This window comes from Vulpes vulpes, chromosome 8, assembly GCF_048418805.1.
Source record: "Vulpes vulpes isolate BD-2025 chromosome 8, VulVul3, whole genome shotgun sequence".
Classification (NCBI taxonomy): Eukaryota; Metazoa; Chordata; class Mammalia; order Carnivora; family Canidae; genus Vulpes; species Vulpes vulpes.
In genome coordinates, this window is record NC_132787.1 from 11,122,534 (window position 1) to 11,148,847 (window position 26,314).

Genomic DNA, 26,314 nt, shown 5'->3' on the forward strand with positions numbered 1-26,314 from the left:
GGGTGTGACCCCGGGGTCGTGGGATCGAGTCCCGCATCGGGCTCCCTGCAAGGAGCCTGCTTCTCCCTCGGTGTCTCTGCCTCTCTCTCTGTGTCTCATGAATAAATAAATAAGATCTTTATTTTTTTTTATTTAATTTTTTTTAATAAATAAGATCTTTAAAAAAATAAAAATAAAAATTCAAAATCCTTCACTATGTTGGTTAAAAATGGTATGGTCTCGGCCTGTGAAATTAACTGCATTGGATCCATCCCAAAGCAGTCAACTGGCTGCTTTTCCAAAGGGAGGATGTTCAAATAAACATCTCCGCCCTCGGGCCACACACAGAGAGAAGAAAGCCACTGGGGCCATTGGCCCTGTTGTGTTTCTCTTTCCTCTGCTCTCCTCCTCCTCTATTTATTTGCCACCACACAGAGGTGGCGCCCTCATTCCTCCCAGGGGGATCAATATTTACAGCCACCGAGGGGAGATGTTGGTTCTTCTTGTCCCCTAGGCTGCTGTGTAACAAAAGCTGCCTGTTTTTCTGGGGGCTCTTCCCAGCTGCTAGCAGAGCTGCAGTTAGAATTACCAGGAGCTTTGAGAGATGGCCAGTTCAAAGGAATCCTGTTTGGAGCACTCCCAGCCGTCTTCCTGTTTGCTAGAAAAGGAAAATCATCCTGCTACACACAGGTATGAGACCCAGAAGGCGGATGTGTGGTTGACGGTAGACGTTTATTTCCCCATCTTTATTTTTTTCTCATGATCGCCTCGACATTCTGATGTGTGATCGCAACCATCTGTACAATTATAGTTATTTAACCTCTCTGTAAGTTCAAAATTGAAGGTTGCATAGGTGCATATTAACAAGGGTGGTGCTGATAAATAAGAAATAGGGGCAGCTGATCACAACAGCGTTTCTAAATTAATGAATGCGATTGGCTTTAATTATAAAAAAAAAATACATATGTCTAGCAGGCTTCCTCAATAAGCCTCTTTTATGCTGACTGTGGCACATTTTTCCTCAAATAATTGCAGAGCTCAGCTTTATCATTAAGCAGATGGTTTCTATTAATTCCCAAAGAAAGTAAATGATTGCAATTAACTAAATAGTCAAAACTCGAAGATTTTAGAGTTCAGTCCTACGACTTCAGGCATGAACCTGTGTGTCATCCTATTTTTCAAAAGGATGCAGAGAAGAGGAGCCCTTCTGACAATTTCATAATATCTCCCACTTTATATAGAGGCTTTTGAAAGTCATTCTGATAGTCTTCAAAGCTGGATTAGAGCTTTGTTCCTGGCTGGTTCTGTTGCCTGGCTGGTTCTAAATTTTTGTAGTGTTTTTCATCTATTTTTGTTGTCTTGGTAGTGGAGAAGGGGTTGAAAATATTCTAGATAAATTTGAATGCCAGCTGAAAAGAGTTCAAAAACTCCCTAAATTCAGGTAGTACCACAGAGGTTAATTCTCTTAAACAAATGCTACTTTGATTCTTCGCCCTATTGGATGGCACGTTGGATGAGATTATTTCATTGGCAGTTTCCAAGAGAAGATAAACTTGTGGAGAATATCCCCATGCAAGCCCACTCTCTCCCCCACCCTTCCAATAAGTAAACTAACGTTTGCAGAGGATTTCTTCAAACTTGATTTTAACGAAATAATATTGATTCCTCTCTTCATTTTAAAGTTCAGTCATCCACTCAATGAATTTTGGCTTGGGTGGGCTGCTGTGTTGTGACGGGCCAGGGCTGGGAGGAGAAAGGATTGTGTTCCTGATTTCAAGGCCTTACAAAGTAGGTAAACCAAGGAAGGTCCATGAGATACCCAGACAGGCATCACCTCAGTACATGGGCAGGTGTCAGGAAAGCATCAGAGCAGAAATAGTGCTCCAGCCAAGGCTAGAAGGATGAGTAGAAGTTCTCCCAGTTGGAGGCATGGTGGTGAGGGAAGAGTGTGTCAGGGAGGCTCCGAGGCTGGGTAGGCTCAGAGACCTCTCAGGTAATTAGATGTTGCCAGAACGCAAATTTTAAGGAAAGAGTGTTAGAAGCTCAGGTCCGACTGGTCGGCTGAGGCCGGATAATGATGCCCTTTATGTCTTGCTAAGAGGAGTTAAGATTTTATCCTGTGGGTGACACTCTTTGAGGCAGCAGTCCAGAGAGATGATAGAGGAGGTGAGACCAGACCAGACTGGGGAGATGAGTGAACAGTCTATGACCAAACCTAGGGAAGACAGAGGAAGGAGTCTGTGGTGACTCTTAGGTTTCTGGTTTGGACAACTGTTGGAGGGGGCATGTGCGCTCTATGAGAAAGGGACCGTGGGAGGAGAAAGCAGAGGGTGCCTTTGAGGCATCAGGAGTGGATGGTCAGTAGCAGGGGCGGGGGTGGAGGGGGAGGGTGGTACATGGTCCCAGAGCGTAGAGGAGACCCGTGGCTTCTACACACAGTAGGGCCCTAACTGGAGAGCTCCACCTGTGGCTCTGGACGTATAGCAAGACGGGCTTGACAGCGATGGATGTTTTAACCTTGGGCTTTTATTTTATTTTATTTTATATTTTATTTATTTATTCATGAGAAACACACACACACAGAGAGAGAGAGAGAGAGAGAGAGAGAGAGAGAAAGGCAGAGACACAGGCAGAGGAAGAAGCAGGGAGCCCGATGGACTTGATCCCGGGTCTCCAGGATCAGGCCCTGGGCTGAAGGCAGTGCTAAACCGCTGAGCCACCCGGGCTGCCCAACCTTGGGCTTTTAAAGTGTTGTGTTTTTGCGTTTGCAGAAACCCCTTTGGTGTGGATGCTGCTCTAGCTTGTGTGGCGTCTGCTCTCACCCGTGACCAGGCTTGAGCAGCACACGTGGTGCCACCACACCTGCCTGGGAACACCAGGAAACGAGGGCCACTGGGGTGGGTGCCAGCTGTTGGGTTATGGTATCTCTAGTCTAGCTTTCCCTGGGGAGAGGTGACCCTTACCTAGAAAGCCAGAAGCCTCACAATTCTCTCCCTTCTTCTTATGCCAAATCCCAGAACCTTCTTAGACTCAGGTTTGCAGCCTTATCATTAGTGTAAACTGGAGATGGAGGTTGGACAGGACAACACATTCTAACATAATGACCTGCGTCTTCCTCGCCTCCTCTGCAAATACCAGCCTTTGGGGGCCAGCTCAAACCCCACCCCCTCCTGCTTTGACCACTCACCCTGCAAGTGAGGGTGCCCTTGCTCCTTGGACCTCAGTACACCCCTTTTGTGTCACTTAACCAACACTGCCTTATGCAGTTATCCTGGCAACTATCCAATCCAGTCTTTAAAAATAACATGGTGGGTTAGGTGTATTATTTCCTCCATTCTACAGATGGGGAACGTGGGCCTTAGAGAGGGTAAGCAACCTGCCCAGAGACACACAGCTGTAAAGAGGTAGAGCTGGACATGTGCCCAGCTGGGTTCAGCTCCAACTCCAAACCCCGGGGTTTTATCTGTTGCATTGTGCTACAGGCTCTTGTGCATCTATTGCATTATATTATCTGCCCAAGGACCTTCTGGAAACCTGTTGCTAGCCTTGTTTATAGATGATTAAGTCTTTCTGGCTCCCAAGCCCTTGCTTTGTCAACTGCACATCATTTCCTCTTTTTTTTTTTTTTATTTATGATAGTCACACAGAGAGAGAGAGAGAGAGAGAGGCAGAGACACAGGCAGAGGGAGAAGCAGGCTCCATGCACTGGGAGCCCGATGTGGGACCCGATCCCGGATCTCCAGGATCGTGCCCTGGGCCAAAGGCAGGTGCCAAACCGCTGCGCCACCCAGGGATCCCCACATCATTTCCTCTTAACAGCACTTGCTGGGAAGATGCCTTGGCTGTGGGTTTGAAGTAGCTCATCTCTAAGAACCTTCCCATTCTAGGATTCTGTGCAATGAAAGCTAGGTATATCCAGGAAATACTATTACAGGGATAGAAATTATTCCAGCGACACAAAGGAACCTGCTCTAGATTGCTTTCAGTAGTGAGACTGCATGACTACTTGGAACCGGCAGCTAATTATAAGGAACAAAACCAAAAATGTAGGTTTTATTTTATCAGGCTGTTAACAAGAAACTAAAATGGCTAGTTTGAATTTCTTTCTTTCCCCTTCTTGCAAAAGAGCTGAAATGCAGTGAAAGTGAAGGGCCCAAAGACAGACAACAACCAAAGAAAGAAATGAGTTCTTGGAAAATTCATAAAACTACATACTTTAGCCAGGAAATTTAGGACTTTTATTGCCTTGCTAGAAAACTCGATGCTCACTGAAGTTGGCTTTAGAAATTCTTGAGTACCAGGTGGGAGATTCACTACTTGAAAGGGTCTCAAGTGAAGAAGAATATGTAGTTCTTTCATCAACTTGCCTCGAATATTCCCGAAAGCTGGATGGTACAGAGAGTCCACAGTGAGTCAGGTGAAAAGTTCCTTCCGTGGTATGAATCTGTTTTTATTTAACTTGTATTAATGTCCCCTACTCCCCATTTTGTGTCTGTGTAACATAGTTTTGTCTGTGATTGATTACCAGGCCATTTCAAAGTTATGTACACTGTGATTTAATTAACTTTACCCTTAAGCAATGTATTTTGAGACATATTAATGAGGTGGGAGTCTTTTCAGAGTTTTCATAATTTATACTTTTTTTTTTTTGGCTTGGTATCAAACTTTGAAATTCTACAAGGCGAAAGGCTGAATTCCTAAGCCTACAGGACTCCGGGGAAGATCTCCCATGTATTTTCAGGCCTGTTTGCTCATCGATGTTTAGAAAAGACTGCTTTCTTACACCTAAATTCTTCTTTTCTCTACTGCTGATTAAGAATTTACTTGAGAAATATTTTCTGGCTGTAGATATTTTTTTTTTACCAAGTCATTCAAATTAGTTTCATGACAGTCCTTTAAAAAAATCTTTTAATCTATTGAACTTTAATGTTTAAAGAACATAGCGAAACAAGATACAAATAACCATTTTAACATATGTGACTTTGAGAGATGATGTATTTCTCCTCTTTTCTGCTTGGTGCACACTTGCTATGAGAAACAGCGGAATGAATCCTGGCTTTGTGCATTTGGGTATCTGTGTCATCCACCCAGTGACATTTGACTCATTTGACTAGTGTTTTTAAGGCTTCGTAACTGTGCTGGTTGCTGTCAGAATTCAATGTAGTAGCCCTAGGAATTTCTACCTATTTCTCCTCCAAAGCAAGACACAGGAAAAGCAGCTCATCCTCATCTTCTGTAACAGGAAGTCTGAGATAATGAGTAAAAATTTTAAATTATTTAAAATTTAAGTATGGAGATAAGTATCAAAAGGAATAACTACAAAGATTAAAAGTGGTTGACTCGGGGATCCCTGGGTGGCTCAGCGGTTTGGTGCCTGCCTTGGGCCCAGGGCATGATCCTGGAGACCTGGATCGAGTCCCCACGTCGGGCTCCCGGCATGGAGCCTGCTTCTCCCTCTGCCTATGTCTCTGCCTCTCTCTTTCTCTCTCTGTCTCATGAATAAATAAATAAAATTCTTTTAAAAAGTGGTTGACTCTGTTAACCAAGCCACTATGGTTTCTGTTGTAAGCCTTTTACCACCATTTTACTCTTAAAAACAATTGCATATATATTACTTTTTTAAAATTAAAAAAATGTTAATGCATAACTCATTTTATCAGATGGTTAGCCTTGTTCTTAGAGTTCTGAGGAGAGATCACATCTACTCCTTAGGCCTTCTGCAATCTCCCATCCTGCCAAGGGCCCACCATCTTACTTAGTAGAGTAATAACTCTGTCTTTACCTGGAGTTCAGCCCATGAATGTAACATTGGGGAATGAGAGTGGGGAGATTTGGCCTCACCGGATTCCCAACCCAAATAATGAATGTTGTGGAAGGATTGCAGTTGGTGAAACACGACAGACTACAAACACTGCATAAGAATTAGCTACAAAAATAGAAAAGATTGTGGAGGAACATAGGATATCAACAGGATACCAAAAATATTACATCTACTAACCGTCAGCAAAGAAGAAAAAAACGTGTAATGGAGAAATCTGGTACTCACCAATTTAACCAAATGATTTCTCCTGAATTCAGTGATAGCGGGATATGTTCTTTGGTGTGAAGCAGTGAAATCTTTCCAAGACCGTGTAGCCTGGTCCAGCCAACAGGAAATAGAGGGGCTAGCAGAACATGAAGAAAGACAATCTAAGGAAACCATCAAATCCAGAACATGGGCCCTTCTACAAGGCAACTGTTCTGACTGTTCTAAAAGTCATCGTCATTTGAAGAAAAAAAAAAAAAAGGAGGCACTATTCTAGACTGAAAAATGACCACCTAGAATATACAGCCTTTAATGGATTCTGGCTTGGATGGGAAAACACTGCTATTAAACCATTTTTAAAACAAATCTTAACATTTAGAACAGAGGCTTTGAGAACCCTAGTTTTGTAAGCTTACTTGCTTTGACAGTATAGAAAAATGAAAACAAGGGCCCCAGGAACCATACCTTGTAGCAGCGTCACAGCCAGGTTCTCGGTGCTTCCCTCTCTAGAACTTTCCTCACACTCTGCCCATAGGGGCGTAGCTTCAAGATCTGCCACTTACTAGGTGGCTGATATTTCCTGAATACGCCGTCTTCCCCTCAGAGCTTCATCTTCTTGGTAGTGTGAAGTAACTGCACCAACCTCCTGAAGATGTGTCCAGCTGAGTTCTGGGGTGACCAGATGAGAAAGCGCTCTGTGCATGGGAAGTTTCAAGCCTTTCTCTTCCTGATTCCAGACTCCCTACACCCTGTGACTGGAGAAGGATATGGATTCTCCGTTATTGACTAGTGCTGCTAAACATCTTAAACATGAACATGTCCATTGCTCTCCCTCCAGAGAAAGGTCAACCTCAAATGGGAAGTGTGCGCATCTGATCCCTTCTCGCCTGACTGTGCTGATGCACAGGCTCTTTGGCTGATGACAGGAATTTGACCAGCCTTTGTGACTGTTGCTGGGACCATGTCCCTTCTCCCCAGTGAAGGAAATCCTTCTTGCTCTACCTTAGTCAGTTCTACCCTCAGTAGAAGAGAGAAGAGTTAGCACAATTCTTGTGTAGGCAACAACCAAACTAGATAATGAAAGACAAACACAATCCTCTTTTGACCTGAATGAATTAAAAAATTTCCTCTGTACCATATAAATTATACATTTAGCTGCCAACTTCTACTTTGTTCCGGGTTGTCCAGACCTTACTTCACCAACTCCATGACTTTTGTTATCTTCTAGAAGAGTGAATCTTATGTTATTGGCTGTATCTGGATATTAATATATTTCTTGTAATTGTACTGAATCTTCGAATTTTTTTTTTTGCTTATTTTATAAGTTTGTACCTCTTAGTCCTCTTCACCTATTTTACTCATCCTCCCACTCCCTCCCCTCTGAGGACCATCAGTTTGTTCTCTGTATTTATGAGAGTGTTTCTGTTTTGTTTTGTTTTGTTTTGTTTTAGTTTAGATACCACTTATCAGTGAAATGTATGGTATATGTCTTTGACTTTTTTCACACAGCATAGGTCCATCCATATTATCACAAATGATAATATTTCATTTATGGCTGAGTAATAGTCTATTGTGTGTATATATATATATATACCACATCTTCTTTATCCATTCATCTATTGATGGACCCTTGGGTTGCTTCCATATCTTGACTTTTGTAAATAATGCTGCAATAAACATAGGGCACGTGTGTTTTCAAATTAAAGTGTTCATCGTCTTTGGGTAGGTATTCAGGAGTGGAATTACTGGGTCATCTGGTATTTACACTTTTCATTTTTTGAAGAACTTTCTTACTGTTGCTGTAGTGGTTTCACCAATTTACACATGGTTTCCTTTTCTCCATATCCTTGCCAGTACTTGTTACCTCTTATCTTTTTAATTCCAGCCATTCTGACAAGCACTAGGGTGATATCTCATTTTCGTTTTGAATTGCATTTCTCTGATGATTAATGATGTTGAACACCTTTTCATGTGTCTGTTAGCCATCTGTATTTTTTCTTTGGAAACAGGTCTTTTCAAGCCCTCCGCCTATTTTAATATCAGACTATTTGTTATTTTGGTGCTGAATTGTATGAATTCCTTATATATTTTGGATGTTAACCTCTTATTAAATATATCATTTGCAGATATCTTCTTCCATTCAGTAGGGTGCCTTTGCATTTTGTTGGTTTTCTTTGCCTGAGGAGATATATCCAGAAAAATTTTTACTAAAGCCTATGTCTAAGAGATCACCTACATTTTCTTTTGGGAGTTTTATGGTTTCAGGTCTTACATTTAGGTTTTTAATCCATTTTGAGTTAGTTTTGTGTATGGTGTAAGAAAATGGTCCAGTTTCATTCGTTTGCATGTAGCTGGCCGGCTTCCCCACCACCATTGAAGTGACTGTCTTTTCTCCTGTAGTATATTCTTGCCTCCTTTGTCATAGATCAACTGACCATCTGAGCATGGGTTTATTTCTGGGTTCTTTATCCTGTTCCATTAACCTATGTGTCTGTTTTTGTGCCAGTACCGTACTGTTTTGATTACTGTAGCTTTGTCATATATCTTGAAATCCAGGATTGTGATACCTCTAGTTTTGTTCTTTTTCTCAAGATTCCTTTGGCTGCTGTGGTTCCATACAGATTTTAGGATTATTCTTTCTAGTTCTGTGAAAAATACTATTGGTATTTTGATAGGGATTACATTAAATCTATAGATTGCTTGGGATATTTTGACAGTATTAATTCTTCCTGTCTATGAGCATGGAATATCTTTCCATTTCTTTGCTCTTATCAATTTGGCTGGCTTTTATTTCTCTTTCTTGTCTGATTGCTGTGGGTAGGACCTCTGAAACTGTTGAATAAAAGTGATGAGAGTGGGCAATCTTTTCTTGTTCCGGATTTTTGAGTAAAAGCTTTTTAATTTTTCACCTTTGAGTATCTGTGTACTTGCCATCTATGGCCTTTATTATGTTGAGATATGTTCCCTCTACACTCCATTTGTTAAGAGACTTTGAACCGTTTTATCTCTGAATGGGGGCTATAGAACGATTCTGGGCAAGCAGATAATACACTGTTTTTAAAAAATCCCCAAACACCTCTTTCATTTCTTAAACAGGTATTTTGTGTATCTTAAAGGAAGTTTTCTAAATACAAACACAAAGTAAAGGGTCTTAAAGGGGCACGATAGAGGTGAAGGAAGATATTTCACGGCTACTAAGTTATGATAAATCCCTCTCAGATCTAATATAAGTAATTAATGTTCATTTGAAGCTTACTAGCTAAGCATTTGCTTCTTGTGGTTAAGTGTCCTGCGGTCAGTGTTGTATTGAGTGCTCCCGGCAACCTTATTCTCATTCCCATTTTATAGATGAAGAAACTGAGTCTTAAAGGCTAATGTTCCTCAGGCCTGCCTGACCAGGTGACTGAGTGGAGAATTATTCATGCAGGCAGCAACTCCAGACCCAAGCTCTCCACCATCATCCTGCCATCTTCCTGTCGGAGCTGCTTATTCTCCTCTTGGCTGAAAAAAATGCTGTCATTTAGTTACCCTCCTAAAGTGAAGTGGGAGTTTGAGGAATCTTAGCACAAACTTGTACTGGCTTAGGCTATGTAACAAAAAAAAAGTACTGATGTAACTCTTAAAACATTTACATCTTATAATTTGTCAAACAAGGTCTTGAACACAACCAGGGAGGTTCGTGATACACACACAGGATAATCCTGATTAACTTGACTAGGTGGAATGATTTCATGTTGTATTCGTCATAGTTGATTTTCTTCTCATATCAGCTAGAACACCAACTGGAAGATATATCAAATATTCTTCTCCAGGACATTGGATTGTAATTAAAGAGCTCTGCTCCACTGCTTCTTTAACTTTCTCTGAAGGCCAAAATCAAAACCAGAACTCTAGCATACTTGACATTTCTTTCAGTCTTGTGCATTAATAAAACTCTTTTTCTTGCTGCTTTGTAAGGAATACATTTAGGAAGGCACAAAGGGTTCTTATTTCCTTAAGAACTTAATGCATCAGGACGTGACTTTTCAATACGAAAATGACTGATCTTTTAAACTTAACTATGAACTTCTTAACTAATAACTGATTAAAAATAGTGATTCTTGAAATTTCTAGAAAAATGGAAATAACTGATAGAAAGCTATGAAAAGAATTTATAGAGGTGACTGCTCATACCACAACCACTGTCAGCTGTCCCATTAAGAAGGGTTTTGCTCACTATTTTCAGGGTAGGATGTGGGGTCTCCGTAATATAATGACACACTTAAAATTACTGATTGTATTGTTTTGTAAGTATTTTAATCATTTTCTAATTTTATGATAAAGTTTGGTTATTCGGTTGCTTGTAATTATAGATTATTTAGCATCCCTTCAGCTATCAAATATACATCTTAGATTTTTCTCAACTATTTCTCAAGTTATCTCAAGTGTGTAGGCTCTAGTAAAATTTAAGATTCATTTTAAGGCCATTAAAAAGGATTAATTCCCATGTGTTTTCTTGAAGTTGACATTGTATAGCTACCAGTGTCTTCCTTTTAAGAAATTGAAGCATTCAAATGGCTAGATTCAGGACCTAATGTCTTTCAAGAAGAAAAAGTGTATTTGTATGTAACACTAAAGCAATTTACCAAATGTAATGTACCTATAGACAGGAAAACTGACTACCCATGCACCCCTGCATCTCTGATGAGAGATGTGAAGAAGAAGGAGTGGTGCTCTCTCCTAAGGAGACTAAAACATAATTGGGAAGACAAAAAAAATCATTTAACCATTAAAGTATCAGGGCACTAAACCAGTATTAACTGCAGTACAGAGCTGGCACCTTAATACTCCACACTCCAAGTGTGGTCTTCAAGCCGGAAGCAGGTCTCCTGCTTGGAGCTTATTAGGACTATAGAATCTCAGGCCCCACCCCTGAACTACTCTATCAGAATCCGCATGTTAGCAAGATCCCCAGGTGAATACTCTGCATATTAAAGTTGGAGGAACCCTGAGCTAGAATAATACAAGCAGAGGGGTTTAGACCCCACAGCACTGTCCAACAGAACTTTCTACAGTGATGGAAATAGCTTTTTTTTTTCTTTCCAACATGATAGCCACTAGCTTATGTGGCATCTGAGCACTTGAAATGTAGGTAGGGCAGCTGATGCACTGAGTTTTTAATTCCAAATCTAAATTTAAGTAGCTACGTGGGGCTAGTGGCTACCATTTTGGACAGTGCAGGAGAAGAGCATTGGATTAAGAATCAAAAGGTATCACAGTGTTTCAACACACACTATCTATATGGACCACCTTTTCATCTGTAGATGATGGGTTGGATTAGATTATCTCAGTTTTTATTTTAGTAATGACTGTCACAGACTGTTTCTGTGGAAAGAACGTTTCTTTGAACAACCAAGTCTTGACATGCCATTTTTAGAATACATTGTGGGCCAAGTCATCAAGGCAGGAAGGAATGAAAGATGGATTTACTAACTAGTGGCTCCCCAAGGAGGAGAGCAAGGTTTGATAATCAGCCCGTATGAAATATTCAGAAAATGTCTTGTTCCCACTGTATCCCTAAGGCCTAGATCACTGTCTGGTACATTGTAGACACTCACTAAATACTTGCTGCATGAATGAATCTGATGCTTAAATGAATACTGGAATAACCAAACAGAGCTGTTATTCAAGTCCATTAGATTTGGTGTGTATCACTGGGTTTTTGTTTTATTCTCTTTTCTTCTTTGTTCCTTGGTAAATTTGTTCAAGAATAGTCCCCTCTCAGGCCCCAGCTAGAGCAAAACTGAAATAATTCAGTAGGCATATTTGTATTGAGTGAAGAGCTTTATTTACTTTTATTTTTTTTAAAAGATTTTTATTTATTAGTTCATCAGAGACGCATAGAGAGAGGCAGAGACATAGGCAGAGGGAGAAGCAGGCTCCCCGTGGGGAGCCTGATGTGAGACTCCATCCCAGGAGCCTGGGATCACGCCCTGAGCCAGAGGCAGACACTCAACCACTGAGCTACCCAGGTGCCCCGAGTGAGGTGTTTTAATTTAACAGCATCCTAAATAAGATCTTTGTGTTGAGATTTTGTAAATATAACTGACAAGAGGGGTGCCTGGCTGGCTCTGTCATTGGAGCACACAACTCTTGATTTTGGGATTGTGAGTTTGAGCTCTGCACTGGGCATAGAGAGTACTTTAAAATAAAATCTTAAAAAAAAAAAAAAAGAAGAAGAAAGAAAAAGAACTGAGAAGAACCAAAACAACTCCATAGGTAAATACTTACAATTTTACCAGTTGATTAAAGAGCATTGCTAATCATATATATACTTAGAGTACCCCCATCCCGACTAAAAATGGATTAAGTTTTCCATGGTTTGGGCGTGAAGCTTAGAGTCTTCCTACTAGACAGGGGAAGAGACGTACCTAGGTGCGTACCACCTGAGGAAGGGGTTTGAGAGGCGAAAGGGGCGGGGGGTTGCGGTGGGCAAAAAACAGGAAGAGGTAGGAGACAATGACGAGCTCAGGGGCAGTTGAGGCAACTGTGCATCAGATGGCCCCATCAGTGGCACCTCGACCAGGTGTACAGAGTTCAGGAACTCAGGAGCCAGGGCCTTCTACACATGCTTTTAGGGATTCAGGAGAGAGGGTGCAAAGAACTCCCATTGCTGAGGACTGGACCCCACAGGAATGGAGGGAATCCAGAACTCCAGAGCTCTTGCTTTCATTCCTGGGCCCCAGAGCCTGAGCTTGGGAGGACGGTCAAGGTCCAACCTCAGTAAGGAGATTGCTTGATGTACAATCAACCTGGGGAAAATACAGTCACTGGTCAGGAGGAGACATTAGCCACAGGGAGCCCAGGCTGGTAGAGGCCAAGAAAGTTCCCAGAGCTGAGGTGATTTTGTAGCAGCTAGAGGCATTGTTAATGCTGGCCCTCTTTTGTGGTGTCCCCCCTTCCATTCTGTCCTCAGTTTCCTGCTTTGATTTCTTTCTTTAGCAACTTCCTTTCTGGCAGTAGGCCAGCGTGCCCTTCGATTCCCTCGGTGCCAGTTCTGAGTCTTGCTGCTCCTGGTACAGCTCCTCGGGCTGAGTGTTCATCTTTCAGACCTCCTTATCTTTCGACCTCTGCGCAGCCAGGCCTTGCGTTATGCAGTTCAGTGGAAGATACTTACGTCTAGACCAGAGAACCAGGAGATTTCTTTTTAATCAAGTGCTGATTTTACTGCACTGGGTTCAGTGTGTAGGTAAATTATGATGCAGGCATGCTAACCTGTGCCTCCTGCCTTTGCCCTCTAAGTAGCTGATGAGCTCCCTGGGGCCGGGGGGGGGGGGGGGGGGGGTGTGGAACGGGGTCATGTTTGTTATCCCTCCAGGTGGCACACCTTGAGCAGCCGGTAAGCAGTAAGGGGATGTTGATGGCTGGTGGTCTGCACCTGCACTTCCCACATTGTCAGCTGCCTCCCTCCCAGGAGGAGGAGGAGGAGGAGGAGGAGGAGGAGGAACAGTTTCACTCCAACCACTGGAGTGCTCAGACAGTTTTTCCAAAGGCCATAGAATTTAGGATGTTCCTGACCACCTATCTGCCATGTTTCCTAACACTGGCCTGCCTTTGACCCCAGTTTCTATCCAGTCTGCTCTGCCTCTGATCCATGACAGAAAATCCATGGAGAATTGAGAAAGGATTGGTGGGTTCATTCAGCTGAAGAGTTTAGGAGTAAATCTTGCTGCTGGCGTGTTGGAATCCCTGTGCTCAGGGATCCGTAAAGACTCGAGGCCCATTTGCCTCGTGTGCTGGATGCGTGCTCAGGCAGCGTTGTCCAACATGGAGGCAGGTGTGCATACCAGCAGCTGTACCTGTCTGTCTTTCTCCGTAGTTCAGGAAAGTCCCAGACTGAGCCCATATGCCATCAGTCACACCAGCTACTGGCTGAGGGGGTGGAATGTTCCGGTTGCCTGGCTTTGAAGGGTCATGGGCTCTGTTCTAAAGCCAACAGGAGGCTTTGCCCCATTAAAACCACCACAGAGTGAGAGTGGGGTGGGGGCATCTGTTCCCACAGAAGACCTTTTTTAGTAGGAAAAAGGAAAGTGGATGTCAGGAAGACAAAACCCACAGATGTCTACCACAGTGTGCTGTACACATTTCTTTGGCCTTGTTCTGTGGTTTAGAGTCAGTGAATTTGGTCTTTCCCGTCCATGAGGTAGGTTTATCCTCCAGGGACTAGAAACCTCAGTTCCTTTGTTTTTGTTTTGTTTTGTTTTGTTTTGTTTTTCCAGCATCCTCTTTCAAAACACTGCTCCTTTCCCCACAGCTCCGGTGGCAGCAGACATCAGGGTGTAAAATTTGGAAGGAGAGACAGTCCAGCAAAGCCGGTAAGAGCTCTGACGAGTGTCAGTGGCTCCCAGCCCTGCCCTTTATAAGTCCTGTCACCCCCCAGACAAGTTACTAACCTAACCTCTCAGGCACTTAGTAATCGTTACCTCAAAGGGCTGCTTGAGGAGCTGATCCATTATTATGTCTGAAGCTTTCAGCCTGGCTCTGGCTTCTCGAAAATGCTTACTACACCTTCTCTGTCGCTACTGTTGTTAATAATCATAATAAAAACCAGGGCCAGGCCAGGGTTGCTGGCCCCTCTGCGGGCACCCCGCAGGCTGAGTGGCTCCAGCATTCCTCCCTCACAGGGCTGGCCAACACCCGACTTCCTGAATTCGCACCCCCCCCCCCCCACCCGCCACCCTGGGCCAGGAAGGTGTTTCTTCCGGCCTACTGCCTCCCCTCAGTCGGGTCTCACGGGCGGGTGCGTCCTCTTTTTTTAAACTGTTTTTCTTTTTAAGATTTTATTTATTTATTCATGAGAGACCCAGAGAGAGAGAGAGAGGCAGAGACACAGGCAGAGGGAGAAGCAGACTCCCTGATGCAGGACTCGATCCCAGGACCCGGGCTCACACCCTGAGCCAAAGGCAGGCACCCAACCACTGAGCCACCCAGGCCATCCCTTAGCTCCTTTTCAAAGGGGATTTTGTCTGTTATTTATTTTAGGTATTTTCTCCTTTTTAGTACAATTTTAGGTATTTTCTCCTTTTTAGTACAATTTAGGAATATAAGGAGGTGTAGGTCACATTGCCTATTTTTTATACAATCCCCCAAGTACTTTGAATGGAAACTTTATAAATAATGGCTATTTATAATTGTTGTCTAGACTTAACAAACGGTTATTTAACAGGCAACGAAATAATTTACTCACAGTTCTTATGCTATAATTACACACACCACACTTATGGGGCAAATGTTAGGGCCTGTGCTGAAAATATAAGTCTTGTTCATAGTGGCAAATTATTCTCTTTGGACAATGAAATTTGTATTCACTAGTCTGAAATAACAGAACAAATTCACTTTTCAGGGATCACATTCTTAGAGTGGAATGTCTAAAGTCATAAACTTGATCTAATCAATGCTGATGGAAGGGTGTCAACAGAGTTATTTATTAGCTTCGAAATAATACAGTCAAACATTTTAAAAATACAGAAAAGAAAATAAGAGAACAACCATAATCCTGCTTCCCAGAAAACACTGTGAACATTTTGGTGTATACTCTTTTATGCTTTTTTTTCTCCTGTTCATGAATTTTTCAGGCATACAATTCAAATCGTACTGTACATATGTCATATGATGTTTTCAAATGTTAATACATTATTTATGACTTTCTAGGTCTAAACATTGTCTGTAGCTGCACTGTTCAATACTAAAACCACTAGAAACTTGGGCTGTTTAAAAAAAAAAAAACAAAACGAAACTTGGGCTGTTAAGCAGTAGAATGGTGGCTAGTTAGAATTAAGATGTGCTAGAAGTGTACAACCACACCAGATTCCAAAGGCAGTACAGAAAGGAGTACAGAAAGGAGGATATCTTAATTTATTAAAATTATTTTTTTAAAGATTTTATTTATTTATTCATGAGAGACACAGAGAGAGAGGCACAGACACAAGGCAGAGGGAGAAACAGAGCCTGAGATTACGACCTGAGCCAGAGGCAGATGCTCAACCACTGAGCCACCCAGGTGCCCCTAAAACTATTAACTTTTATATTGATTACACATTGCAATATTGAGTTAGATAAAAATGTGTTAATAAGTTAAAAAAATATGTTAATAAGTTAATCTTACTTTTTTTTTTTTTACTTTTTTAATGTGTCTACTGGAAAATTTTAAGTTACAAATATTCACATGCTATTTCTGTTGGATAGCACAGGTTCTGTGGTGTCATTTTTAGCTGCATAAATTTATATTTCATGAATATAATTATTGAACCAATTCAGTTCCATTATGTTGAATCTTCAGGTTACTTCTTATTTTTCAGTATTAAAATTACTTTCTGAACACCCTCTATACAAATCCTTTTACGCATTTCTGATTATTACCTTAGGATTTACTGCTAGAAGTAGAATTACTGGGAGAGCAGAAATTTTTAGATGAGAGATAATGTTACAAATAAATGAAGAAATAAGTAATCTTTTTGCTTCTCATTATTTAGTTCTCATTTTCCTTATAGAGAAAGATATGATTTCTGGTCACTAGCAATTGCTTATGTTACACTGAATCAAAAACACCTATAACAACTATATTCAAATTAATTTAACTTAGCTATGATTAAGTTTCTGAAAAGTCTGCTCTAAAATTACCTGTTATATGTGAATTGCTAAGTATAAGGGCTGGAATTCAGCATTATACTCCCTCCTAAATTAAAACACATAGACTCTGGGCAGCCCGGGTGGCTCAGCGGCTTAGCGCCACCTTCATCCCAGGGCCTGATCCTAGAGACCCTGGATTGAGTCCCACGTCAGGCTCCCTGCATGGAGCCTGCTTCTCCCTCTGCCTGTGTCTCTGCCTCTCTCTCTCTCTCTCTCTCTCTCTCTCTCTGTGTGTGTGTGTCTCATGAATAAATAAATAAAAATCTTAAAAAAAAATAACACATAGACTTGAGGTTGTTGTTTGTAGACAAGATACAGAGTCTGAAACCTTTCAGATTTGTCTCTATCATACTATGATGCAATGGCGAGGAGCTTAACAGACCATTTATCTGAGGCCCAACATATTTGATCTATTATTTGCATAAAGGCATAACCTAACACTATTTAACACTATTTTTCATTGCATATTAAAAACAAAACCTTAGGATATTTAGCAATAGGGCATATATTTTTTTTTTAATTTTTATTTATTTATGATAGTCACAGAGAGAGAGAGACAGAGACAGAGACATAGGCAGAGGGAGAAGCAGGCTCCATGCACCAGGACCCCGACGTGGGATTCGATTAGGGCATATATTTGATGAACAAAGTTGTACTTTTCTTGTAATATTGGATAAAATATACTGAAGTTTTTGCATCACCTGGCCAGTAGAGCCTCTGTAAAATCTTCCCTCCTTCCTTCCTTAGGATTTTTGCATTTTGCATTTTTCTCAGGTGTCTCAGGGATTCTCAGGGAAAATGTCAGGAAACCTCAGGAGTTGCTGAACCCTCTTCCTCATCCTCTGGGTATTATTGAAGAAAATGCCAGTTCAAGAAATAGAGCTTATGTTTGACTCAATAATTTAGCGTTGTTGAGGATTTATTGAACTAAATAGTGACTTGAATATAATTTAGGGGGAATGATTCATGGCATTCTAAAGTATAAAAAGAAGTGTTTCTGGTTCTCTGTCAGTGTTTGATTTAAAATAATACATTTCAGGGGCGCCTGAGTGGCTCAGTTGGTTAAGCATCTGGCTTTGACTCAGGTCAGGATCCCAGGGTTCTGGGATCGAGCCCCACATTGGGCTCCCTGTACCTTGGGGATCCTGCTTCTCCCTCTCCCTCTGCCCCCCTACTTGTGCTCTCTCTCACTCTCAAATAAATAAATAAAGTCTTCTTTAAAATTAATAAATTACATTGTCCACCAATGGAAGAAGAAGAAAGAAAAATCCATAAGGTAATCCCACTTGGCACATTCTTCCTTTTTCCTAACTTTGAGTCTAAAGAATTTGAAGAATCAACCTCCCCAACCTCTAAGCAGATATTCCAAGCTGGATTTTTCTCCTTATGAGTGAGAATAAAAGACTAATTTTCAATAGAAGAGTATTCAAAACCACACACACACAAAAAGAACTATTGCTTTTGATAATGTTGTCTGAGAGCCTGCCATCTATACATTTTGGATCATTAGTTGCTTTATCTTCCCTCTGGAATAGGTAATCATCCAAAAAAATGTTTACAGAGCTCTTTTATTTCTAATTTGCAGTAAACTTTTCCCACTTTGCCATGTGATTGAGAAAGTCTTTCTTTCCATTTATTAATTTTAAAATGTGTCTTCATTGAACACAATCTATACTCTTCATGGTCGGCCTTTCAGTGAATGTACATGAAAGTACAGTAGGTTGTAGCATGGGATAGTTTTCAATCTCAGATCAAATATAGTAGCAGCAGATCTGAGATGACCTGGCTTCTGTAAGAATCACACTTTATGTGATATTCAATGGTGACATTTTAAATAAACGAGTAACATTTTATTTCAAGTAAACAAGTAGCAAAGCACAAAAGCTTCATCCTTACTCTTATTCTAGCTTGACTCTGGGTAAGCAGACACGCAGCTGCCATTTTGCCTATTAGAAGCATGAAAAAAAAATTTAAAAGGTCGTTCATTTAGGTTTCTTTTAACTTGTGTATATAATTAATAGCTTAGTTTAATTCGGTATTAAACCTTTGCCATCTGCAGGATTATCGTGCCCTAGTGACATAAAAGTTCCATAGGAACATGTTTAATTGAGTAATTAAGACTACAGAAAATGCTTCCAGAGAAATATTTTGATTACAAATAAAATCAAAGTAAAATATCTAGTTTTGAAGGACTAGGTATTTTTCCTAATTTAAAAAAAAAAAAAAACCCTGCCATTTATTTTAGTGTAATTTTGTAAATGTTTCCATGTGTATTGCCACAGAGCAAAAAGTCTAAATCTAACACGTTCGTCCACTACAAAAAAAAAAAGGGAGCAGAGGAAAAGAGGCTATTTTCAAGATAGGCTTCTCTTTGTAGTGGGACTCTAGGGGCAGAGAATCATCTCTCAGCTTCTTCGTGGAGATTTATTTGAGATGTTACAAGACCTGTCTTCTAACCATGATGATGAAGAAGCCGTGCAGTCCTTTTTATAGCACAGCCCATCCACACGCTTATCGTATAGCTCACACATACATATTAGGTATGTGATTATTATTTCTTGATTTCATTCACACATTCGATAGATTTTTTTTTTATAAAAAGGACTTTTTTTTTTCATAGCAGTTTGAGGATCACAGCAGAATTTAGAGAAAGGTACAAGCATTTCCCATATACTTCCTGCCCCCACACACGCAAATGAACCACCACCACCCCCAGCATCTCCTGCTAGGGTGGGACATTTGTTACAGCTGATGAGCCTACAGTGACACTTTGCCATGCCCCAAAGTCCATAGTTTACATTAGGGTTCACTCTTGGTGTTGTACATTCTATGGGTTTAGACAAGTGTGTAATGACATGTATCCATCCATTTGTATCATATGGAATTTTTTCACTGTCCCCAAAATCCTCTGTGCTCTGCCAATTTGTCCCTCCCCACAAGCCCCTGGCAATCACTGATCTTACTTGCTGTCTCTGTACTTTTGCCTTTTCTGGAATGTCGTGTAGTTGGCATCATAGAGTATGTAGCCTTTCCAGATTGGCTCCTTTCACTTAGTAATAATCATTTTAGTTTCCTCCATGTCTTCTCATAGCTTCATAGCTCCTTTCTTTGAGCTCTGAATAATATTCCATTGCCTGGATGGACTACAATTAATTTATCCATTCATTTACTGAAGGACATCTTGGTTGCTTCCAAGTTTGGGCAGTTATGAATAAAGCTGCTATAAATATCCATGTGCAGGTTTTTATGTAGACATAAATTTTTAATCCCTTTGGGTAGATACCAAGAAACACTAGTGCTGGATCATATGGTAAGAATATGTTTAGTTTTGTAAGAAACCACCAAACTGTCTTCCAGAGTGTACCATTTTTCATTCCCATCAGCAATGAATGACAGCTCCTGCTCCACATTCTTACTAGCATTTGATGCTGTCAGTGTCCTGGATTTGGGCCATTCTAATAGGTCAAGGGATATTTTCTGAGCATGGACTATAGGATATCAAATGGAGTTTAGCTGTTGGGGTGCTTGGGTGGCTCATTAGGTCCAACCCAACTTTTGATTTTGGCTCGGGTCATGATCTCAGAATCGTGGGATTGAGCCCCACATCAGGCTCCACACTCAGCCTGGAGTCTGCTTGAGAGTCCCTCTCCTTTTCCCTCTGCCCTTTTCCCTACTCTTGCTTTCTATAAATAAATAAACAAAATCTTTTAAAAATTTATTTTTATTTTTTTTAATTTTAAAAAAACTAAATATAAAAAAAAGGACAAATGGAGTTTAGCTGTTATACAGTTAAATCCAGCCTTCTCGGGATCCCTGGGTGGCGCAGCGGTTTGGCGCCTGCCTTTGGCCCAGGGCGCGATCCTGGAGACCCAGGATCGAATCCCACATTGGGCTCCCAGCGCATGGAGCCTGCTTCTCCCTCTGCCTGTGTCTCTGCCTCTCTCTCTCTCTCTCTCTCTCTGTGTGTGACTATAATAAATAAGTAAAAATTAAAAAAAAAAAAAAAAAAAGAAGAACAGCATACTGTCATGACTGCAGAATGATACTTTAAAAAAAAAAAAAAATCCAGCCTTCTCCATGGGGGATACATTCCAAGACCCTAATAGATGGCTGAAACCGTGGAGAGTATGAAACCCTGTATATATTATTTTTTCTATACATACCTATGATAAAGTTTAATTTATAAATTGGGCACAGTACGAGATTAACAACAACAACTAATAATAAAGCAGACCAATGATAACAACATAGCATAATAAGAGTGTGAATGTGGTCTCTCTCAAAATATCTCACTGTCCTGTCCTCACCCTTCTTGTGATGATATGAGATGATAAAGTGTGTACATGACGAGGTGAAGTGAGGTGTAGGATGTGGGCAGTGTGAAGCAGCATGAGGCGACTGTTGACCCTCTGGCAGTGTGTCAGAAGGAGGATCATCTGCTTCTGGACCCAGCTGACTGGGTAACTGAAACCACAGATGACAGATAAAGGGGGACTGCTGTATTTCAGACGTTTCTGAATACATCAAATTCTACCTTATTGATAGAATATAAAAATTTCTGGCAAATCAAAAACAAAATTTTTAAGATTTTATTTATTTATTCATGAGACAGAGAGAGAGGCAGAGACACAGGCAGAGGGAGAAGCAGGCTCCATGCAGGGAGCCCGACGTGGGACTCGATCCTGGGTCTCCAAGATCATACCCCAGGCCAAAGGCAGCACTAAACCACTGAGCCACTGGGGTTGCCCTTCATCTCTTTTCTTAATTGTTTTAATCTCCTAAATGTGTAGAGATGATGCTTGTCCACAGTTTCACATTGGACACATCATCTTTGACTGTCACCCCTGTGTCACCTCAAGCACCATAGACTATGTTTTATAATGAAATGACATTTAAAGGCAGATACAAAGCCAGGCTGTCAGTATTACGTTCTTTTCTTTTGAAGTATGAAGACTTCTTGCAAATGCTGTTTTTCTCAAAATTTAGGAGCCCTCTCGAAACAAGTATTTTTCCTTGCCACAGCTAAGACTTATGTACAAATGTAGCCTTCCCATATAAATTTGAGAAAACTTGCACTTTTTTCTTTTTAATTGCTTTATGGCAAAAAAAAGATAGTAAAAGTTTAGATAGACATGAAATAGTACAGAGTATATATAAAATATTTCACAGATTATGTATCATTAGATACAGAATTAGTTAACTTTTTTCCCAACATACTTTTTTTAAAAGATTTTATTAATTTATTCATGAGAGACAGAGAAAGAGAGAGAGAGGCAGAGACACAGGCAGAGGGAGAAGCAGGCTCCATGCAAGGAGCCCGACGTGGGACTCGATCCCAGGTCTCCAGGATTAGGCCCTGGGCTGAAGGCAGCGCTAAACCACTGAGCCACTGGGGCTCCCTTCATCTCTTTTCTTAATTGTTTTAGTCTCCTGAATGTGTAGAGATGATGCTTGTCCACAGTTTCACATTGGACACACGATCTTTGACTGTCACTCCTGTGTCACCTCAAGCACCATAGACTATTGGTTCTATCTGGGAACTGCCCTTCCAATCATCCTGTCATCCTCCTTGCCATGCTTAAGGCATCATCATCATTATTTCACAGCCTCCTACATGGTCTTTCTGACTCTCCTGAACCATTTTCCACACTGTGGCCATGGTCATCATTCTGAGAGGCAATTCTGATCATGGCCTGGCCCTGTCAGAACATGCCAGTGGGTCACTACTCAGGAGAGTTCACAGGCAAGTCTCTAGCAGAGTGGTCCCAGTCCACTCCTGCATGTGTCTCTATACACCATTTTTGCACTTGTGCTCCATGGAACCTCCTCACTACTCTCCAGGTAGGAAAATGCCCAGATTTGTCCTCCTTATTCCTAAAGGACATTTCCATCACTCTTTTGCCCTCTACATTACTATTCCCATTCCAGTGTCCAGAACCCATGTCCTTAACCACTGTGTCTCACTATCTTTCAAACAAATATCTATTTAAAAAGGATCACAACTGATACAGAAGAATTTTAATATAAATATTCTAAAAATGTAATAGTGGTTAGCACTGACAATTTTTATTCAGTGGTTTAACTTCAGTTCATCTTTCAGTATTTCAGGAACACTTTAAATCTATTGGATTAGTAGAAAAATTACGGGAAAAAACCCTCAAGATTACATAGCTAAAATTCAGGTGCTTGCACTTACCAGTCCTTTGTTTCTCTATAACATGCAGTGCCCTAGAGTAGCCTTGATTTTCATAATCAAATACTCTATACAAAACAACATTTTATAGAGCTTCTGTATTTCAGATGTAGTTGCTGTTTCAAATTACACGTATTGCATAGGTCATTTTAGTGGAAATAAAATTAGCTTAAAGATAGGAAGTGCCTTTGATTAGCTCAGTGAAGCCATGGTCAATTCAATTAAAGTGTTAAAATATATTTCAGGGGAAAGAATGTTTAGGGTCGTAAATTAATTCAACACAGTTGTTCCTAACCACGTTCTATTTGCCTGGGAATGGGTACTGTGTTTGGTACTTTGAAGATAAATGTTGTTTACAAAATGCCTAGTTAATAAAAACTTGCTTCAGAATGCTATGTTTGACATCAAAGATCTTTATTCTGAACTTTGTGGTTGACAAGGTTTAATTTTGTTTAAGTATGGGATGGGAGAGTCTTGCTGGATAAGTTTGCATATAGATAAAAGTTACAGGCTTATCCAAATCACCTGTTCGGTGTTTATAGCTGTATTTCCACCTGTACTACATAATGTGACCCTAGATTTTTACCCTTTAATACACCTTGAGGGCTTATATTTATAATTGGGCATTTCTTGAGCCATCTGAAGCACTGAGTATGTGAACGAAATGTGTGAAAATCCACTGCCTCCATCAGAGTGTCCTTCCTTTTCTTTCTTGGTTGTTGGAAGACTCAAGAGACGTGGTTAATATCAACTTATGTTTCAAATGGAGCTGAGAACTAATGCAGTAGCATGAAAAATAGTCCGTTGGAATATTTACCAGGTGACCTCGCTATGATGTAGCACAAAAAAGACCTGGTTCCCCCCATCTTGTCCAAAATTTAAGAGTTGCCCTGCACTTGAAGAAAATTCAGAAAATGGGCATCTTGGGTAACCTTTAAATGGCTATTCTAAGTTTGAAGGGGACTTTCAGAATAAATCAACTTTTTTTTTTTATTCTAAGAAGTTTTTGTTTTTGTTTTTGTTTTTTAAACTCCTATGAACTGCTCTGGGACTTGGGTAGCCTTTCTGTTAAAGTGGCTGCGGATAAAATGGACAGAGGAGCACAAAGCTTGCTTTCTTCAGGAGAGTTCACTGAAAATTGTTAGATCCCTTAAGATCAAATTTATGTAACGTATCCACTTTAAAAATAAATTTGCCAATTTCTTGCTTTAAAGAAAGATTCTATGTGCTAATGAAAAAAAAAAACTAAAACTTTGTCCAGCCACCAAAATAATAAAACTCACTTGAGGCAGTGGTGGGTTTCCCATGGCAAAATGCCACATGCGGTGCTATTAACATGACCGAGGCCATCTTAGCTTCAGATGTACACAGCTCTTATTTTAAAGTTTTTAGAATCTTTTTTGGCTGTGTGTTACATTTATTAAAACAAGATACGTTTTCAGATAAATAGCCTTTCTGTTGGCACATCTAGATGGTAATTTTGTGGATCATGCTGTGATATAATTTAGAAACCAGATTGACAGTACCTAATTTGCAAATTTCAAGGCTAAGATACAGCCTAGATTATTGGAGAAAAAAAAATCAGTCAAATTTGTGCCACTTTGTTCTGATTCTATTACAGATGGACTATAGTCTTATAATTCCACATTATTCTAGTTGTATAAGTGAAGTAGAAAGTGGCCGTCCTAAAAACCACTGATTTCACTTGCAGTATTTATATAACTAAAACCAAATTAGCTTGTTTTGAGGGTAATTATCTTACTCTTCACTGTTGGTTTGTAGATATGGTCTTCATAGGAGACATTCTCAGTTCTAGAAGAAATGGGATAGGTTTCAAGAAAAGCATTTCTTCTGAATTTTGCCTGGCTGGTTAATTTCTCCTGTTACCTCTTTCAACTAGATTCTGTTTACAACCATTTTGAGATTGAATTAGATCCTAATTGAAAGGTATTTTCCTTCATCCATTAAATATATAATTAGTAAAGAAATACAATTTTTCTCAAAATAAGGCTTTAAAGTTTTTCGCCATCATTCTTTTGACTTTCAATTATATAATTAATATTTACACTAATGTAATAGAAATTGCCTAGATGGATTGTAAGATATATCTTTAACTCATTTATCCTTCTCCCAGTAAATGTCAGCACACATCATGATATTATATCTGATTCAGATTGTGCACATACTGAAATTTCTTTGAAGCTCTCATTCAGGTTTGCAATACCTCAGATACCTCACTGTATTATTAACCAGCCAAATTTGATCAATAGTTTGATGTTCTGCCTAAATTAAAGAACTTTAAGTTAAAAATGTTTCAAATTGAAAATGTATTGTTAGATTAATGTAGACAGCACATGAATTAAAGAGAGGCCTAAATTAAATTAAAACAATATGAAGAGCCCTTTGCCATTGGCCTTGTTCACATCATCTCCCCACTGTGCTAAGCACTTTCCATGCATCATCTCATTCAATCCCCATCACAACTTGGTGAAGGAAATTTTACAGTTCCATTGCATAGTTGAGGAAGAAGAGGCTAAGAGAGAATGGAATGACATGTTCCACATCATAAAGTTGGTAAATGGGAGAATCCGCATTCTAATTGTCCTACTGCAAAGTCCACTATCTGTTAATTTTCTCATGGACATTGTCCGCCAAGGCTCTATCTGTTTCTTTGCCATATTTTAGATTATGTTGGAAGAGTGTGGTGAGAGACTCAGTGCCCAATGTGTAGTAGGAGACCCATCTGTGTTCCTGTGGAGATTCCATATAACCTTCTTACTTCAATGACAGCAGATCCATCATAAATCTGGTAACCCATAGATTTGGGTGACCTTCTAGTTTATCATCCAGACCTGGCCACTTGAGAGGGTAAAAGAAGGTGCTGTCAATAATTGTGCCTAGAAAAGAGGCACAAACTAAAATTTTTCTGGGGTGAAATGGGACATATGGTTACCCTATAAGACAGCGGTGGCAGGAAGGGGCACCACAGCAGCAGTAGGGGCAGGCAGTGTTGCAGGTAGAAATACACCATGCTGCACTACTGCTACTGGTAGGGACAAGGAAGATTGATAAATTATGGTTTAGATCAGTATTTCTCAACTTTTTAAAAAAGATTTATTTATTCATGTGAGATAGAGAGAGAGGCAGAGACATAGGTAGAGGGAGAAGCAGCCTCCCCACAGGGAGCCGGATGCGGGACTAGATCCTGGATCCGAGGATCACTCCCTGAACCGAAGGCAGATACTCAATCACTGAGCCACCCAGGCGTCCCTCTCAACTCTTTTTTAAATCATATGCCTGTGTTGCTAAACACATGGGTCTTCCTTTAATGTAATTTGAATTGCTAAATAAAGTAAATGTTGGGTTAAAACAGTCACAGCCATGGTTCAGAGTTCAGCTTTGTTTTTAAGGTCTCCAACTTTGCCCCACCCCTTTTAGCTTGGCTACTC

At 40.4% G+C, this 26,314-nt stretch overlaps 1 protein-coding gene across 11 annotated transcripts in view; it reads left to right on the top strand.

Moving 5' to 3' along the window:
- The window catches only part of PRICKLE1 (prickle planar cell polarity protein 1), a 112,936-nt gene that overhangs the window by 37,358 nt on the left and 49,264 nt on the right, over window positions 1–26,314 (top strand). For 2 of the 11 annotated variants that reach the window (XM_072765519.1, XM_072765514.1), the window contains exons 1-2: window positions 326–669; window positions 14,298–14,358. The exons of 3 other annotated variants lie outside the window; for them this stretch is intronic. The gene's annotated coding sequence lies outside the window, so the exon portion shown is untranslated. Of the gene's footprint in view, window positions 1–290; window positions 670–14,297; window positions 14,359–26,314 lie in introns of those variants that run through there. 6 more of the 11 variants (XM_072765517.1, XM_072765520.1, XM_026000144.2 and 3 more) reach the window with 5 other exon arrangements.